Raw genomic sequence first — 20,120 nt, 5'->3', positions numbered from 1 at the left:
GAAATTTCTTAGCTGGCCTGTTTCTTTGAAAAGTGAAATTTGTCATGGTGCCCTCTAGTGGAATACAAAAAGAATTTCCCTCCCTCCTCTCTCCCTCTCTCTCTTTCCCTCTCTCTCTCCTTCCCTCCCTCCCTCTATTTCTCTCCCTCTCTCATATGTTCTGTCCTCAACATCACAATACAATGCATGATGTCACATAATGATAAATTTTTATTTCAAGACCAACTAATGGAACGTTTGGCCACAACGTGAGTCCGAAGTGAAAACGAAGCCAGGACTAACAGACCTGAATTTCACCCGCAGGATGGTATAAGGAGAGAACCGAATCCTGAAGTTTGTCTTCTGACTGCCACATACAGTGAGGAAATATAAACAATAAATAAATAAATATAAATAATAAAAATGCAATAGTTTAAGGAGAAGGAACCCTCATTCTGATAGTATGTGTGCGCGTTCGCTAAAATATCCTGAACTAAGTACAGGAATAGTGATCGCTAAAGATTAAAAGGATGTTGATAGAACATCATGCCTATTCCAGCCTATGTCCTGTGTGTTACTAAAATACTATGAATTAGTTCCAAAGATGGGCATTCTCCTGTTCCTGGAACATTGATCGGTGATCTTAAATGGACCACCTGGGTGTGCTGACAGTTTGAAGGACTCATAGCAAATATTCCCCAAGAACTATTTACAGTTTTTGAGTTCTGATGTCAAACTTTCTTTACAAACCATTTTAATAATGTCAAAAAGTTATAAAATTGATCAACTTTACACATGGAAACATGTAATCAAGTACCAGAATTAATACAATGAAACATATAACAAGCACAATCATTTAATGTGTGATCATATCATATCTTTCAATAAATGTATGTAATGTACAGTTTTGTGTCCATATCTTCAATTATTCACCATGTAATTATCAAAGGTTGTCAGAGTTTTAGTCTTTAGGAAGAACAGCAGCTAATTTACATCAAGAGTCATTATTGCATCAACCTTTCCCCAAGTACATGGTTACCAGTCACCAAATACATTAGCAGAGGGACTGTCTCCTCTCTATAGGAAAGTTCAAAAGCAATTTAACTTCATACACATAGTATGTGAGTGTTTTGCTATAATGATGGAATATAAAACCAAATTAAATTGAAATGGATGTCTGAGAATATGATCTCTCTCTTTGTAAGAAGAAAAAAATGTGGAATTAACTATGTATGTTTTCATTAAATGTACCACGTATTAGTTTAAACAGCATGATGTATTATTTTCTTTGTTCCTGGGGCCAAATCCCTGGGAAGGAAGGGCTTCCCTACGGGAAGGAAGGGCTGTTTTCCTCACAGTGTGAGGGTTCATCGTACACCCCTGCAGGGACGACACTGCAGTGACGGCATGAGGTGACCTGTCACGTTGCCTCTGCAGCCAGGAAGCAGAACGAGAAGTGGCACTGAGCCTTCAGAACTCAGGGCCTGCCTTGGAGCCCCACTTCCTACAGGAAAGCTCCATCTCCTGGTGGTCCCACAACCTTCCAAAACAATCCCTCCACCTGGGGACCAACTGTTCAAACACACTAATCTATGAAGACTTTTACATTCAAACCTCAGAAACCGCAAGAATCAAATATCCTTCACATATATAAATCCTGAAACTGAATTTCTATTTAAGTAGCCCAGTTAGAGGAAATCCATCAGTTCTTACCAGCAGAGAGTTGTCACATATTCAGGGTTTTTCATGTGACTTCTGGTAAATTACAACGTAGGCTTTCACAAGAAGCTATGTAGTAATACTTACCTGATGGGGAGACACCACGGTCAGGAAGGTGGTTTTCCCAGGGCTCATACATTGCACTCTGGCTGTGCCAACCCCTGTCATTTTCTTAAATGTGGGAAAGTAGAATAAATAATTTGTGGCTGTGAGGAACTGTGTCCCTGCTCTCCCCTAATTAAAAACTATACAATTGTTATAGTACTTTCTATAGAATTATATACATAATCATATATGTAAACACACACACACATATATCTGAGAAGCCAAGGACTGAAATTAAGCTGAGAAAACACACATGACATTTGATCAAGTTACCACACGGAACCACGTGTTGTTCTCAATAAATTATTCTTTACGTTCATCTGTGAAATAAAGCCAACTCTCTCCACTGGGTAATCATGTCAATCATTTTCTTTATTAATACAATATTACACGTTTACTAAATGAGAACTTCTAAGGAAATGGCTTAGTGATGCCACTAATCAATGAAATAAATATGTGATGACTAGGAACGTTTAAAGGGAGAGGAAAAATAAACAGATGCATTGCACATACCACCAAGGGACACTAAAGCCCCAACTAAGTTCATTGCACCTGATGGCCTAACTCTGCTCTTTTCTGTCCCCCTTAAACTCCATGCGCAACTCAGGACATGAGTCAAGAATATGCCATCCTCTTTGGTAAGGCCAGGTGTTTGAATACGGCTTCTCATTAGTTTATTTACTGTGTGGGAAGAAAATCTTCAGACTTGAGAATATCACTTAAGCAATGCAAACTAACTTCTTATGGGGGTAGTGAGGGAACAGCAAACACCAGGACAACTCTACCCACGGACCTGGGAGCACAGGCAGAGCTCTCCACCACACACTTTCTTTAAGAATCTCACTGCTGGGTGTGGTGGCGCAGGCCTTTAATCCAGGCAGACCAGAGGCAGAAGCAGGTGGATATCTGCGAGATCAAGGTCAGCCTGGACTATGCAGTGAGTTCCAGGCTACATGGGACTACAAGGAGACTCTGTCTCCAAACAGACAAATGAACAAACAAACAGCCTCACTCCTCCACTTCCAAAGATAATCTGAGCAGTTAGATTTTCGGAGGTGATATGAGATTAATATGAAAGCCTGAGCACGTAACTATTATTCCATGATAGATTACTTTAAGCTACATAAGAATGTCTACACATAAGATGTTCCAAGAAAACACTAAAAGCCTGAATTCAAGATCAAGAGCATATTTATATATTTAAAAGGAAATTAAAATAACATTTTATAATGTGATAAAAAAATCCAACTGATCATTTGAATAGAGATACTGTGGAAAGTAGCACAGGCTGGCCCACTATCAAGTTTCCATGTTAAAAACAGTTAAAGATGCTCAAATCTTCTCTAGTTTGAACCCAGGAAACCCCAGTAAAGGAAATACTGGTTTAAATTATAAGTAAAGAAATAGTTCAAGTAGCACTCAGAAAGTTCCTAAGACCTAATCCTTGATGTAACTGAATTATAGAAATTAAACTAATTGTTAGGAAACTATGGAAAGTAGCACAGGCTGGCCCACTATCAAGTTTCCATGTTAAAAACAGTTAAAGATGCTCAAATCTTCTTTAAATAGTTTGAACCCAGGAAACCCTAGTAAAGGAAATACTGGTTTAAATTATAAGTAAAGAAATAGTTTAAGTAGCACTCAGAAAGTTCCCAAGACCTAATCCTTGATGTAACTGATTGAATCAAATAAATTCAACAAATGAACATTCAATCCTGAACATTTTTTATGTCTGAGCAAGATTCAGGGCCAACGACTATGTCCTTCTGTGTGTAAGAGCAGCGGACATTGCACAAACGATGAAATTATTTGTTTTGGTTATGCCTATGCCTTCTCCCTTCAAACCATTCAAAACAGAAATGACTATTGTGATTTGACAGGTGATCATTGTTTAAATGAGATTAAAATAAAATTTAAATTCTATTTAGAATGGTAGAATTGTAAGACAGAGGGAATTTTATGTGAATCCAAATTAATAATACATGTGACCAAGAGGCAGAAGTATCAAATCTCAGTTTAATGTGCTTACCACCAAGTGTTCCTTGAAAATATGCACCATGTGCCAATAATAAAGTTTGCAAACATCTCGTAGGAAGTGATTGTTAAGGATACTTATCAAAGGCTACAAAAATCTTATTTTGGATATTCAGGAGAAATCAATTCTATTGATTGAAAATATATGAAAGAAAACTCAATTTTAAAACTAGGGGCACTAAAAGGAAAAATATGATATATTTAACTCCAGTCAGTGAACCCTTACCAAAATAAAAGAATACCCATTCTGCAAGGGTGATATGACTGCAGGCTACAGAGAAGGCAGACTGAGACATGTCATGCTGGGCATGTTCATGAAAGGGGAACCCGGGGCCCACATGTGCTGTGAAGAGCGCCCAGTCTGCCCCAGGTCTGCCAGCTTTCCTCTTTCTAAAACAGTCTGCCTGTGGAGCTTAGTCTGACTCCACTGAAGCACAGAAGCAGCTGGTGGAGCGCAGAGGTGCAGACGTGGAGCGCAGAGGTGCAGACATGGAGCGCAGAGGTGCAGATGGTGGAGTGCAGAGGGGCAGACGTGGAGTGCAGAGGTGCAGACGTGGAGCGCAGAGGTGCAGACGTGGAGCGCAGAGGTGCAGACGTGGAGCGCAGAGGTGCAGACGTGGAGCGCAGAGGTGCAGACGTGGAGCGCAGAGGTGCAGACGTGGAGCGCAGAGGTGCAGACGTGGAGCGCAGAGGTGCAGACGTGGAGCGCAGAGGTGCAGACGTGGAGCGCAGAGGTGCAGACGTGGAGCGCAGAGGTGCAGACGTGGAGCGCAGAGGTGCAGACGTGGAGCGCAGAGGTGCAGACGTGGAGCGCAGAGGTGCAGACGTGGAGCGCAGAGGTGCAGACGTGGAGCGCAGAGGTGCAGACGTGGAGCGCAGAGGTGCAGACGTGGAGCGCAGAGGTGCAGACGTGGAGCGCAGAGGTGCAGACGTGGAGCGCAGAGGTGCAGACGTGGAGCGCAGAGGTGCAGACGTGGAGCGCAGAGGTGCAGACGTGGAGCGCAGAGGTGCAGACGTGGAGCGCAGAGGTGCAGACGTGGAGCGCAGAGGTGCAGACGTGGAGCGCAGAGGTGCAGACGTGGAGCGCAGAGGTGCAGACGTGGAGCGCAGAGGTGCAGACGTGGAGCGCAGAGGTGCAGACGTGGAGCGCAGAGGTGCAGACGTGGAGCGCAGAGGTGCAGACGTGGAGCGCAGAGGTGCAGACGTGGAGCGCAGAGGTGCAGACGTGGAGCGCAGAGGTGCAGACGTGGAGCGCAGAGGTGCAGACGTGGAGCGCAGAGGTGCAGACGTGGAGCGCAGAGGGGCAGACCTGGGGCGCAGAGGTGCAGACTTGGAGAGCAGAGGTGCAGACGTGGAACGCAGAGGTGCAGACCTGGGGCGCAGAGGTGCAGACCTGGGGCGCAGAGGTGCAGACGTGGAGCGCAGAGGTGTTCTTGACTCCCTCGACTGGTCATCTCATGTCCCTAAGGGAACAGCATTCTACCTCATTTAATATAATAGGGGCTTCATGGACTAAAACAAACCCGATGCTTGGAGCAGTTCAGTATGTGTGGTGGTGTTAAACTCTTCCTCATGCACTTACTAAATGGCCACCATGGAGCAGTCCGAAGTGACACGATACAGAGAACATGGGTAAGGCAGTGTGCTGAGCTTCCTATGTGTCACCCACAGGCATGATGGGTTCAGTCTGCTCCTCCATCTTGCCTTGGTTAGTCCTGCAGTGACTGGCTGAGATCTGACATGGAAGACACACAGAGCCCACTTCGCTTGAGGTGCAGTAAATGTTCTCTGCTTTTGTTATTGTCATTCCTTAAAATTGGGTTGGCGTTGGTTTGGGGGTTAAAAGTACATGCCACTGTAGCCAAGGACCCTGTTTCCATCCACAGCACCTACACTGTAAGGCTCACAAGCGACTGACTCCACTTCCAGGGACTCCCACACCCTCCTCTGGCTTCCACCACAACAACGCACACCCACAGACAAGCAGAGAAGCACAGACACAAAGAGAGCAAACACAGGAGCTGGGGATGGCGGGTTGTCAGGATACTTGTAAGGGTTAGTGTTTGTTTGTAGGACTTTTACCTTGTTTTTATTTCCCTTTTCCTTCCTTGTTTGGTTCCGGATATTCAGTAAGAAACAGAAATTCAAAGACATTCAGAATAGTAGTTTGAACCCAGGAAAACCTAGTAACACAAAAGATTGGTTTAGATTCCAAATGATCAAATATTTTAAATAGCATATACAGAAATCCTGAGGCCAAATCCTTGGTTTAACCAATCAAATAAATGTAGAAAAATATTCAACAATTGAACATTAGATACTGAACATTTTCATAGTACTGGGCCAATCTCTTCGATTATTTCAATGTGTGTACTAAGAAAAAGTATCACGTGAGTGGAAAGGCAGTGATTGTTCTTTGTTAGGAAAAACTGCAGACATTGCAGGTGAGCTTTTGAAAGTGGAGAAATGTTCATAACAGCTGAGCTCTCCAGAGGACGGAGATCTGATGGTAACTTGTTCAGAGGAAGATACTCCCTGATGGATGGCCTGGGGAGCTCTGACCAGAGTCCTGGGAACCACAGCAGTCTCTCATACCACATTGCTCAGGGTCATCCATTTTCTGCCTCTCCTGCAAGTCTTAGAATAAGCATTATGCTAGTTAAGAATAAATCATATATGGAAGATGAGCTCCTGTTAGCCCTTCAAATGAAGAAGTGTGTGTTTCAAGTAGAGATTGGTCACAGAAAGTGAGAGCACCCTGAGACCAGACTGGAATTAGCCACGATGAGGCATTGCCTTTAAGTAAGGAGAGAAAATTGACCCATTGTTAATTTTCCTTCTGTTGAGAAATCTTGGCAAGCACTTGTGTGTAACAGAAGCAGCCTTCAAGCCTCACTTCTATCTAGTGGACCCAGGCAGATGCTGTTACAGGCTGATGACACTCTTTTATGGCACACTTCACAGCTGTACTAGGTCTAAATATTTACCTCCCTTCCTTCTCAAGGGATGATCTGATGATCTGTTCTTTCTGTACTGAAACTGAGTATTGGATTCTTAAGACAGAGCTTAGCTCAATTCCAGGAGTAACGCAGTCAGCATTAAGAATCCTTGGATTCGGATTTAAGATTAGCGCTAATCATTGAATTAATTTAGTGAGCTTATATAAATGACGTGGACTGATCTGGACACTGCACTAAGACACCTCATGTCATAAAACCACTCAAGCTTGTCTTGGTTCCTCCTGGTATCTATCTATCTGTGACTGTCACAGTCCTACCATGTCCACCCACCCTGTCGTTTCGACTCCCTGTTGATGGTACTGAATGACTTAAGATACATAGCACCTTAAATAAGAAGCAGTGAAATAGCCACGGTGAGCTAAAGAAAAGCGACTTGTAGAGAACAAGGGGAGAACCAAAGACACGGGAAACAGACTGAGGATGCACCGGAAGGATGGGTTCTCACCAGCACAGTGAGCCCGTGAAATTATTGTAGCTGATACTTTAAAAGCCATGCAGACAGTTGTCACAAGAGCATATTGCAATTCAGCTGGGCTAGGAGGAATCAACAGGTGTCACAATGATCAGATCTTGTCAGACGATGTTCTCGTTCAGCTCTGTGGACAAGACTTCAGATACCTTTGTTCTTAGGGTGAAGGTATATCTACTGTCTTCTTCACTGAGGTGTAAGGGTTAGCATGTTACGCAGACTCATATCTAAGTACTGATGACCTTAAAGGTTACAATTAATATTCAGTACAGTTTTTAAAAGTGTCATTGTGATTTTTTGTATTTCACATTAAATAACACCAGGAAATCACAATGAAGTTGAACATTTAGGATTTCTCCTGTATCCATGAGAGTGTGTGTGCAGTATTTTATTTGATCATTGACATTTGATCGTATATGTTTTCTCATTTTATCTGTCATTCTGCTGGGCTGTATCCTGGAAGACAGCATACATGTTGGTCTTGGATGCCCACAATCATAGAAGCTGAGTGGCCTATTACAACCCTACACTCAGGCCTTTCAGAACCACACTTGATAGTTCCTGCTTTACCTCTCAGGTTCTGACCTAGTAAAATATCAGATACTTTTATGGTTTCCATCTCGTCTCTTCCCCGTGTTGCTGGCCTAAAGTAGGAAACACAGTCTTCATGGCAGAAAACCCTATTGACTGCATGGGGACATTTCAGTGAATTCCGTTTCCCTTGTGCCGTTTTCTCCGGACTGTCGCTTGGCCACCTCTGGGGAAAGCAGTCCATTGTTCCTCAATTTTCAGGCCTGTACAAGTAATTGCTAAGTTTATGATGTCAGCCGCATGAGGCGTGTTCACATCTGATTAACGGAGTTCAGCTCTCAGATGGGACTGCGTTTTGTGGAATTAATTTATGGGCTTCCCTTTGGTAGTTGTTCTTTAGAATAGAAGGGATGCAGTGTAAGACTGCACACTGGAATGGCTCTGCTTCAAACTCTAATCAGATTGCGATCTTATCCTTTATCGTCTTGTAAGATTTATCTATTAGTAACCGAATTACTCTATGGATAGCATTTTGATGGAGAAAGAACTGAAGGGAAGAATATCATGTGTTGACAGCCTGCTGCATGCTAGACACCATGCCAAGCTCTTTGAGCTCCATGAGCTCTGTCTTTAACATATAGGGAGTTATGTTTTATACCTTTACAGCAATAGTAAGTTCAGCAAGGTTAAGTGCCTTACTAGTGATAATTAAACAGAATAACATTTGTGAGGATATTCTACATGTTATTATTAAGATAAACACTTCATTCACTCTTACAAGGCAGGCATTGTTTTATCCTCCTGTTGTAAATAGCCTCTTAAAGGATTTAAATTGTAAACTTTGACGAAAGGAAAATCAATCACCTGGAATTCGGAGGTGGGACTTGAAATCATTAACTGGTACTAGGATGAGGTGGGTGTGCAGAGCAACCACTCAATTCAGGATGTTTGTTCTTGTCTTTAATATAGGTCTAAATTTTGTGCTGCTAACGTGTGATTTTTAACCATGCCTAAAACACAAGCAAAAGCCCCAAACTCTTAGCCAACAAGGCCAAGGCGATGATCCTGGCCTGACTCCTAGTCCTGATCATTTTTTCTGCAGTGTATGAGTCTTAGTGACACTCAGCTACTCAGAATCCAGCCAGATCTTGCTCTATCTCTCGAGTTGTTCTCTGGGGCCAATTCTGACTCATTAAAAAAAATTCCCATAGCTGGTTTTCCTGAGCTCTTTGTGTTCTGGGTTTTGGGCTCTCGAACTGGGCCTAGATTTCACAAGTTTTCTCCCTGCTTCTGCAGACTTCGGTTTGCGTCGTCATCTGCGCCCTTTGTCTGAGCACCCTGCATATGGCTAGTGGTGTTTGTGCTGCGCCTACCGAGCCCACAGAGCACAGAGACTCCGCTGAGCTCACTCAGTGCTAGTGTCTAACCCTTGTGATTCACGGTATATGGAAGTCTGACATTTTGTTACAGCCACTTCTATCAGCCCTTAGTTATCCTATCCCACATTGTCTGGGCGATTTTCATGTCTCCAGACTGTGAGAAAGCCCAACAGAAGGTGGTTATGTGTCAAGACAAAGAAACGTGGAAAGAAACTGGACTGATCGGAGTTTGCCCCTGACACGTCTTATACAGGACAGGCAGCACTAGCAACGTGCCCCTAGCAACCCAGGTCCTCCAGCAAGGCATCAGTTTAAAGTTTCCGGAATATTCCCAAACAGCACCCTGCAAGGCCAGGCATCATCTGAAGCACATGACTTGCTTATTAAGTTTCCTTAATAGACATGATTCTCAATCTGACATGACAAATGCAAATAGCACAACTATGCTGTCTAGGGGAAGTGGTTTTCATGCCCAGGTGAACATATGTAAACATGTATGTGGCAGTAAGGGTGCACATGTGTGTGTATACATGTGAAGCCCATCCAGAGGGCAACCCTGAGTGGCCTCATCATGAGCTTTCCATCCTGTTTGGGGTTTTTGTTTTGTTTCTTTTGTTGTTTGTTTGTTTGTGGTTTGTTTGCCCAGAGCATCAGGAATCTGCCTGTCTCTACCTCGCAGCAATACGACCACAAGCATACACCACTGTGCCCAGAACTTTATGTGGGTTGTGGAACTCAGGTGTCTGTGCTTGTGTGGGAAGCACTTTAGGACCAGAGCTGTCTCCTCAGCCCCTAATTGCTACTGAGCACCTGGGGCACAGTGCACCTGGCGTTGATTGGAGTGTCACATGAAACAATGGATTTCTCCTGAATACTCTGTATAGAACCATTGTTTCAGAAAATAAGCTAAAAAATACAGAAAATGAGAGGCATTCAAAACAGCCAAGCACAGGAGGCTACAAATCTCTAGAACATGATTTGACCTGGTGATTGGGAAGTCAGTTTGTCTGTGGTGAACAGGTGATTTCAGTTTGGCCGACACATTGCTCAGAGGGATGGTGCTGATTAAGGCTCACCCTACATCTTACAACAGACTGGCATGGGATTCTTTCAGTTATCTCAAAATTGCTAGTGGTTAAATAAAAGCAACAGAGCTTTTTAAAATATGAGGCTTTGTAGTACCACACTATCAACCTTATGTATAAGTCAAAGTAATGACCTTGTTCCTGTGCTGGAGACCAGATCCACTATAAGATGTTCTACAAGTTACTTGGGAAAGTGTGGCCTACAAGGGAGAATGATTCATTGAGATTACCAATACACCAAATCACCAATATACCAAAGAGACCAGTGATTTCCTCAGTCTTTTCCTATGAGTTAGGAAACAGACATAATTGGGTTTGAGACCCTCTGGAGCACTCAAGAGGTTTCATACACACACCTGCCTGAAAATCTTGTAAAGATGGGCTTTCAGCTTATTCACAGTGTGCAAGTCACACATGGTCTAGTGGAAAGGCATTAGCAACAAGTGTTTACTGCAGCACAGGGAAGAAGGGTTAGAGAATGAGAATGTTAACATTCAAAGACTGAAACCAGATGATTGTGCATCTGACATTTTCACAGTGTTATTTCCTACATTGGAAGAATTTGAGCAGGAAATATATCTAGCAAGAGAATAAGAAATAGCACCAACCAATCCCATTAGCAGGTAATTTTTAGAGCTTAGGCCACAGGAGAAAGGGGATGCTGCAATCTTCTGCAACAGGATCTAGGCTGTGAGAGACCTCAGCCCTCTGAGAGTTGCTGGTGTCCTGATTTAGCCGCTTGTTCCTAAGAACTGTCAGGTAGAATCAGTAGAAGACAAGGGAAGAGCCTGACAGATGCCTGAGACACAGCTAATTGGGATCCTGCCACCCAGTGGGTGTGTGAGGCTCAGAGAAGACAGGGACCAGTTAAGGAAACAGTATGACTTTAGATGTGCTTGTGAAAGTCCCAAACTATGACTGTATGTAGCACCAGTTCAACATCTGTGATTTTTCAAATAAAATTAATATTGAGCATAAAATTAAATAACAATAAAGTGAAAAAATAAACAATAGCCTTTATTTCAACTACAAAGATACATCATTTCCTTGAGCATGAGATTTTCCCTCTGAATAAATGAAGAAAATTATGCAATGTAATATCTTCGTCTCCTGGGATTGTTATAATTTTTTTCTGTTTGTGCGTTAAATGCTTTGGGTTTCTGGAATATTGGCTAATATTATCATTAATTTTTAAGATGCTGAAGCTCTAGTAAATGGGTCTCTCAAATCCCATCACAATAGAGCAGCTCACTGCCCTGTCTGTGACTGTCCTGATGGAGGCTCACAGCTCCTCGTTCTGCTCTCTGTGATAGACATGTTCCCTGGAAATTGCGAAAATAACCTTTGAGTTCGTTACAATTTTTAGAAACCTCAGACAAAAAATATACTATACAGTCACATTTAAACAGTGTCTTTTTTTCTGGAAAGTCAGAGTATTAATGCTTTAGGAAGGACACAGCAAAAGGATATAAAAGATTCATTAGTTAGGTGCGCTGTTCATGTAAACACTAAAATTGCATATATTAATTTTTGCAAAAATACCAAAGCATGCACTTGTATTACATAGTGATGATCAACGCAGTATTCAGATAATTAAAAAGTAGAAAACAAACTTTCTAACACAGTCCTGGAGGATGAGGCATCTTGGTGCCCCACCCCTGCCTCTTACTTCATGGCTGGGTTTGAATCCTGACGTGTCTATGCCCGAGTGTTGCAGGAGTAAGTTTTTCTCCCTCCTCTAGCCTTTGAGTTTTCATTTTGGAAGTAACCAGTGTGGAGCTTTATCTCATTAGGCGGCCAAGGCCCCATGGGAACAACACAGGTCATGGTCTCACAAACAGATCCTCAATGAATATTAGCTGCTGTTTGGCATTAAAGAAAGTTCATTGATCCATCTAGAAAATGGCTCCTTGGGGGCTAGAGCAATGTCTGCTCTTGCAGAGGACTTAGGTTCAATTCTGAGCACCCATAGGGTAGCTTAGAACCTTCTATAACTCCAGTTCCAGGAGGTCAGACTGACAAAAGCTTCTAGCTGCTGTGGGTACTACATAATATGGGTGCACTCGGACACATACTAGGCAAACACTCATACACATAAGATATAAATAAATCTGCTCTTGCAGAGGACTTAGGTTCAATTCTGAGCACCCATAGGGTAGCTTAGAACCTTCTATAACTCCAGTTCCAGGGGGTCAGACTGTCCGTGGTCTCCCATGAAGATGCTTCTCCCCAGATCAGGTTCTTCTTGCCAGCCCAAGTTCCCCCACCATTCAGAGTCCAGCCCATATTCCATCCTGGAGTGTTTATTCTTTCCTTTATAAAATGACAGGCACCCAGTGCTCTTAACCCAGCACCTTTACATTTCTTTTGAGCAAGGGAATGTTCATTGACACCACCACTTTACCTCAGAGCTGTCGGCTTCCCAGGGAGCATGTTGAGGTCAGTGCCCGTGCTCTGGACACACTCTGTACTGGTCCCCTCCTATGATTTTGGTCCCAACCTTGGTCTCCCTTAGGTGCTCTAGCATCATTCCACTTACTGCTGTTTGATGAACAGGTGGTAAATTCTTAGAACCCTGAGTTCTAAGTGCCTGACACAGATCTCAAAGAACTCTGGTCCTGCAAGTGCTTTGAACAAAATGATGCTGGCTGGATATAATATTGGAGAACTATAAGCTGGCTGGATGTAATATTGGAGAACTATAAAGGAGGTTACAAAAAGCAACGTAGTCACAATGAGATGTGTGTCATGTCCTGAGAGGAAGCAAATAGGACATACATTTTCTAGAAGATTCTGTACAGACAGCATTTATAGAAATGTGTGAAAACAGACCATGGGCAAAGAGAGAGTTGGCTTATGGATAATTTTATATTGACTTCAAATTAATTTATAATAAAAGTTACTTGATGTGAAATTAAGTAATGGTGCCATTTATATGATTTTCTTAGATTTTTAAAAAAAATTATTTCTGACTAATGTTTAGCTATGTTCAAAAGGCTCACAAAGTTCCCCATGACATTCAAAAAACATTTTCTTCTTGCTTTTAGATTATATATTCAAAATAATAAACTGTTTATGCTTCCGTGCAATATTACAATTATCAAAGCACAAAAGTCATTTGTCATAAGCAGCTATTGTTCCAAATTCCAGCGATTGGGACTGAAATATTTCTAAAAATTACCATCAATAGTTAACTTTCACCTGGGTGTGGTGGGGCACACCTTTTATCCCAGCACTTGAGAGGCGGAGGCAGGTGGTATGAGATCAAGATGAGTCTGGTCTACATTGTGAGTTGTAGGCAAGCTGAGGCTACAGGGATCTGTGTCAAATAAACAAAATAATAATAATAGTAATAATGAACGCTCATACATAGGGCGTATCAATATTCACACTCACGTGTGTATGAAGATTACTAGTTTTCATGAATTGAGATATTTATATTCCCCTTTCCATCACTTTATCTCAGCATTTTGGATGATGTTTGTCACACAACTCAATCCAGTTTCAATTTCTATCAAACTTAGAGATGTAGAAAGGGAAAATGCAAATATTTTTGTGTTTTAGTGACTTTTGAAAACTGCTAAGTCCGATTAAACCATCACACTGACCTGTAGGATAAGCAGAGGAAAAGCAGGGCATTAACTGCAATGAGGAGCCCACAAGCTAAGTGAAACCTGCTTTTCAGGGAGCTTCCTATCATGCTTGACAGCTGACCAACCTGTGATGCCTAATCTCCATCTGGTGCGGGTTGTAGAGGAGCTTGTACACCTGTTTTCTAATGGCCATGCTTGGGTCCACGGTTCCCGGAGGGGAAGCCGCATTCACTCGTGGTGGAGGAAGTACATCATGGGGGTGGGGCCTTGAGGTTTTGTAGCCCTCCATACCTCTGTCTGCTTAGAAGTAGCCAATTCCATCTCTAACCACAGTGATATCTACTACAGCAGAAAAATGTTTGTTACTTGGAAGTGATTTCAATGTGTCACATGGGAACCAGCCTGCACAGTCCTAGGTAAGTCACAGTGGACACATAGTACTTACAGGGTTAAGTCTCAGCTGTAAGCACTAGCTGTTAACACTGATCTCTCACCTAATTCTGAGCTTTTTTCTTTTTCTTTTCACACTCCCCACATTCCTAAGATCATGAGAATGCAACCTAACGGATCTAAAGCACCAAAATTATTCTTCTTCTGTTTTAAAATTACCTATGTCTTGTTCTTCTTTCAAACTTTTTGTTTTATGTATATGAGTGATTTGCCTGCATGTAAGTACACCCATGTTGTGCTAAGCCTGCAGAGATCAGAAGAGGGTGTCGGGTCCCCTGGACTGGAGTTGATGATTGTTAGCTACCATGTGGGTACAGTTCCTCTGCAGGAGCAGCCAGTGCTCTTAACTACTGAGCTCTCTCTCCAGACTGAGTCTAATGTTTTTTGATCCATCAACATTTGGATACAAGTTCATCAACTGAAAGAGTAAAATGGTTTAAAAAGTGCTGTGGTATCAAAAGAACTTTGTTTAGGCTTAGATTCACAACTTTGACTACGTGGCTAGGCAGAGGCCCTTGAACTCTCCTATCATAAGGTTTAAAAATATCCACCTAACAAAACTCAAGTTTTGCTGAGAGCCTAGGTGAGAAGGGAGTGAGGAGTTGATCACCAGGTTTCAGAGGCATTTCAGAGCCTCTGAAGCTTGTGATTCTGTGATGGTGAAAACCTGATGATAATCGTTTGTCCAGTAGTAAGAATTCTGTACTGAAAGTGAAGGGAGTAGACACTTGAATCTGAGTGATAGTAACTGATTAACACATAGCAGGCTTGTCAGTACAGCCAGAGTTCCCTCCAGAGGTGGGTGTTCAGAGTGGAGGCGGCTGGGAGTGATGCTGAGGAGGGGGGATGACTGTGATTGACGCTGGGGGAGGGTCAGAGAGGAGGACAGTGGGGTGGGGGTGACAGGAGGAGGTTGGGGTAGGAAAATACAGGAAACTGCACCAACAGCATGAAGAAAGAATCAGAGTAACGAGCTGTATAAGAGTAATACTTAATGTGAAGGTTTCTATTTCCAAAGAAAATTGTTCAACATCCCCAAGTCAGAAGATCATTTTGAAACAATGAGAGAGCCAAAGGGGCTTGATATAGGCGCTCTAGAAAATTACATCTTTGCTAGAATTAGCCCTAATTATTCCCAGCTGTGTTTTATTATTTAGTAGAATGGATATAACAGTCCAAAATAAGAAATTTAATCAATATTTGATGTGGAGGTGAATCTGTTAGCTATTAAGTCACCTTACAAATGAAGGAATGAGTAACTTTCTCTATTTTTCTTAAAAATTAACCTTTAAAATTCATAACATAAGGAACACATTTCCAGGATTCCATGAAATTTTGAAAGCTACATGAAATGGCATTTTATTAAAATGAATTTAAACTCTAGAATACATGAGTATACTTACCCGGGGAAAGGAAGTGTTCAGTGGAAGCAATCTTAATAAACAGTTCTGTGATGAGATTTTCTAGGAGACCCCAGTTAGTCAGGAAGGTTCCTAGAAGTAGAAGACAGAGAGGTGGCTGTGTGTCCAGATTTTCTTGTTTGGAAGGTGGAGGGTAGATCCACAAATAAGGAACAGAAACATGGGAAGCTCCTCAGAGCTGGGAAAGTGGAGGAAACCAATTTCACCTGAGAATTTTCAGAAAAACATGTCGCTGATCTTGAGCTTAGCCTAACAAGGGGGATATCTGGTTTCTGTGTTGTGGTAAGTTGGTGCCACTTGAAGCCGGTCGACTGGAGGCTGTTCACCAGCAGCAGGAAACTAAAACAGTAGACATCATAGCCCGGAAGGGATAGAAGGCACCGTTAAGAGGTAGGACCTCGGTTGGAAGAGTGAAGACCTCTAAGTGTTTTAGTGCTGAGTGGTTACAAATGGTCTTCAATCCCAGAAAGGAGAGTCCACGTGGGGAGCTTGGAGGATGGTGCTCAGGAGAAGACAAGTGGGTTTCAGCTGTTACCCGTATTGGGCGTGCACTTTTGCAGCTGAGCAGGAAGGTTTGCAAAGTGTCCTTGGAAGTCTCATGTCATGTTTTCATGAACATTGAGGGGAAAAACGCACTACCCCAGACAGAATCCCAGTCAGCAGTGGTGTTTGATTGTAATGACAGAATTTCTGACCGAGAGGGAGAACCTGCAGAGATCTATTTCACTTATTTTACATTTAATTTACTTTTTTTTTATAATTTTTGAGAATTTTATATATGAGTACTGTATGCTGTGATTGCATCATTTCAAGCCGTCACAATCCCCCTCCATCTCCATCCATGACTCTACTCCCTCTCAATTTCTTGTTCTCTACCTGGATTATTATTGTTACACACACACACACACACACACACACACACACACCCCTATGTATAGTGCACCGAATCCGCTTAGTGATGCCCCTGTGTGTGCACATATATATGTGTGTATAAAACATTTGCATATACATATACAATGCACTGAATCCACTTAGTGGTGCTCCTGTGTACATATGTTTTAAACTGACCATTTGGGATTAGATAACCTATCAGGAAGCTCATCCTGGAGCAAACTGATTCTCTCTCTCAGTATCCATTGATTACCTTTGCTCTTCATCTAGAGGTGGGACCCTGTGTCAATTCCCCATCTGCTGTGGCATGTTGATTGCTGCTGTTACCATGAAGATCTTGTTAGGCCCGACACTGAGGAGATTTCAAGGGTGTGGCCTCCCTATCAAGTCTAGAGTACTTATCTAGCTGCAGGCTTTCTGTTCCTCTAGCTCTTACTGTCTCCACAGAACCCTCTTCTATGAGGTTCGGTGAACCAGATGTAGAGGTTGCATTAAAGGTGAATCAGTTGGGCCTGAGCACCTGTGGTCACTTATTCTGTGCATTTTGACCAGTTGTAGGTTTCTATGATAGTCTCTCTTGCAAGATGCTTCTTTGATGAGTGGTGGGAGCTACACTTGTCTGTGAATATAAGGATAAGCATTTATAATATAGTAATAAATTGTATCAGTTTAGGAAAATGGCTGTAGTAGGCTTGTCTCTAGGACTGTGATCTCACCAGCCATGTGTACTTGGCTATGTATATAGTACCACACATGGGATCCCTCCTATTGAGCCTTAACTCCAATTAGAGAGCTGATGATTTCCCAAAAGATGAACGTTCTGCCATTGCACCAATAGAGGTGTTATGCTGGGCCACTCATTGCTTTGGTTATAGAATTTATGGCTAGGTAGGACTGTTGATTCTTTTTCTCCCTTGGCAACTTGCATAGTGCCTTCTGATACTGTGAGAGCTGGTCTTCATGAACGAGGCTTCCAGGTCAGTTCTAGAATGGAAGGACCAGCTCCAGGGAGGGGACTATTAACACAGGTGCTACCAAGGGTGAAATGGGAAAAATGGGGTTACGTTAGCTAGGAGGGCAGAGGAAGGGTTACATAGGAGGAGATGATGGGAGGTAAAGAATCTTAAGGTTGCCTGAAAGAATAAAGAGATATATTACTTCATAAGCCTACTTACAGACATACATGTAGGAAATATGTGAGTCCATGTGTATGGCTAAAGGCTTGTAACAAAACTCACAGTGCTGGACAAGGGAACCCTCTCTCCAAGTTGTTCATCAGTGTAGTCCAAGCGACTCTCAGAATAATACAGCCTATTGCCACAGCCTAGATAGCATCCCAGAACCTGAAGGTAAGACCCTGTTGCTGAAGACACACCTGCTTCAAACTCAGCAGCATGAAAGTCTTAAGACCCGTACCCACCCTGCATTCAATGTGGGCACATGTGGGCTGGTTTCAGTTAAAAGAATTCTTGTTGGTTCAATGATACAAGGACAAAGATCAATAACAGTCTGTAATTTATATCCCATAGTCACTTCCCTCCACTCACAACTGAATGTTTTATAATCTGACAGGTTTGCTGCAGTCTATTACTGTTTGATTTTTTTTTCCTTCAATTTCTCTTTGAAACAATTTTACTTTAGAATTGATTCGCTGACAAATTAGGTCTGAAATTGTCATTGCAAACATTTCATTATAGGAAATACTATATTCACAAGTAGTTCCTGTTTTTAATTACTTGGTAAAGATGTTAATAGCTGGAAGTTTGATATTTTATGCTTATTTCTTCATATTTTTGATGCCTTCTCATGAGACTTCACAAAATGGTACAAAAACAGTTCTTAGAAATGTGCTGACTTTTTTGTTAACAAAGAACGCTGAAGCTGGTTGTGAAAGCTTGCTGACATTCGAGTGTTGACGTTTTTAAAATAATAATTTAATCTTATTTTTATCCAGAAAAAAATAGTGCTACTGCTTCTAAAAAGAAAACTAAAATCGTAATCTATCTGAGGTAAAGCACACACACACATTTTAAAAGATGGTTGAATGTGGCTGGTGTGGTGGTGGCTCATGTCTCTAACCCCACCAGTCCTGAGCTGAGGCTGGAGGACTGCCATGAGCTCAACACCAGTCTGGTCTACAGAGTGAGATCCTGTCTCAAAAGCCGAAACCTCAAACACTCATCAGTGATATTTTAATTGATGACAGTTTCTGAGCATATATTCTTCAGCATGTCATGAATTCACCAAAAGATGCCAAGTGCTTTCATGTGTCTAAAATGGGAGGCTGTGGAGGTTGGATATTCAGCACACCCCTTCAGATCTAGAGAGATAACATGCAATCGTCCCTTTACATAAGGTTGTAATGCTTGTATCAGAGCTGAACTTTACTTCTTTAATGACAATTATTTATTAATTCTTCTGCCTCAAATTCCTGCAGGGAACACCAGCCTGATGGAGAGATACAGCCAGTGAGTTCTGTTCCTCCTGACAAGGCTGACCTACCATGAAATTATTTTCCTACATGAGAGTCGGTTTCAAAAGACAAACACAAAAATAACAAAAACATAAAATAAGATCATAGCCTCACTGAAATAATTTCTCAAGCATAACTGTTTAAACAATTTGGGTGAGACATATTTCCCATTTTAACATACAGAGTAATTTTATTATGTCATTTATTATGAAGAAAAGCACAGTCAGAAAAATAGCATTCCTCCAAAGTTTCTTTCTTACCAACTGATGTGATAATGATGGAAAACTTGTATGCTAACGAGGTGCTGTGCATTTCAGCTGCAACTTTGCATCTGCATCAGCCACATGAGAACCATGTTCACGTTTTAAACCACAGATGAAACAGAGTGAGAAGTAAGAATAAATAAAAATATTAATCTGGTGTCATTGATTAATTTACTATTATGCAATTAAATAAATCTCCATTGAGACTAGCAATTACAGAGAATATTGATGAATGGCCTAATTCTTTTCAACTCTTAAAGTTCACCCAATCAACCAAGAAGTAATTTACTGTTATTTGCCTATAGCATTATAAGGTTGACAAAAGTTGTGACCCTGTTTAAAAACAAAACTGTTTTCCAGAGTCTAACTACCTCATGCTGTCTTATTGAATAGCTAAGGAGAATTTAGAAAGGTCAGAACCCAGGCCCAGCCTCACTGAAAGATTCTCCTCTAGCAAGGCTGTGTTCGCCCCCAGACCTCGCCAACACTGGGCTTCCATGTGGCAACTTGAGATGAAATTTGAACAGTAGGTTCCCTAGTGCCCGAGCATCCCCAAAACACCCGAAGACAACAGGTGATAGGCTGAAAACACGCACACGCTGTTCCTGTGTCTAAAGGTCTAAGTGAAATTGTTTATACTTCCAGCTATAAATAAACATGCATTTGGAAGCCGCTGTTAACTTCAAACCATGGAAGCTGGTATGTGAC

At 42.1% G+C, this 20,120-nt stretch overlaps 1 protein-coding gene and 1 non-coding gene across 2 annotated transcripts in view; both read left to right on the top strand.

The window, feature by feature from the left end:
- Positions 1-20,120, top strand: part of LOC103745602 (neuronal growth regulator 1-like) — a 479,137-nt gene that overhangs the window by 69,118 nt on the left and 389,899 nt on the right. The window lies entirely within an intron of this gene.
- On the top strand, positions 1,778-1,934 carry LOC115072788. The gene has a single exon (XR_003851811.1). It is a non-coding gene; the product is annotated as a U1 spliceosomal RNA (small nuclear RNA).

The sequence above is a fragment of the Nannospalax galili genome, unplaced genomic scaffold (assembly GCF_000622305.1).
Source record: "Nannospalax galili isolate Female #2095 unplaced genomic scaffold, S.galili_v1.0 scaffold464, whole genome shotgun sequence".
Lineage (NCBI taxonomy): Eukaryota > Metazoa > Chordata > Mammalia > Rodentia > Spalacidae > Nannospalax > Nannospalax galili.
The sequence above is the reverse complement of the archived record's forward strand: the minus strand, read 5'-3'. Positions and strand labels throughout refer to the sequence as shown.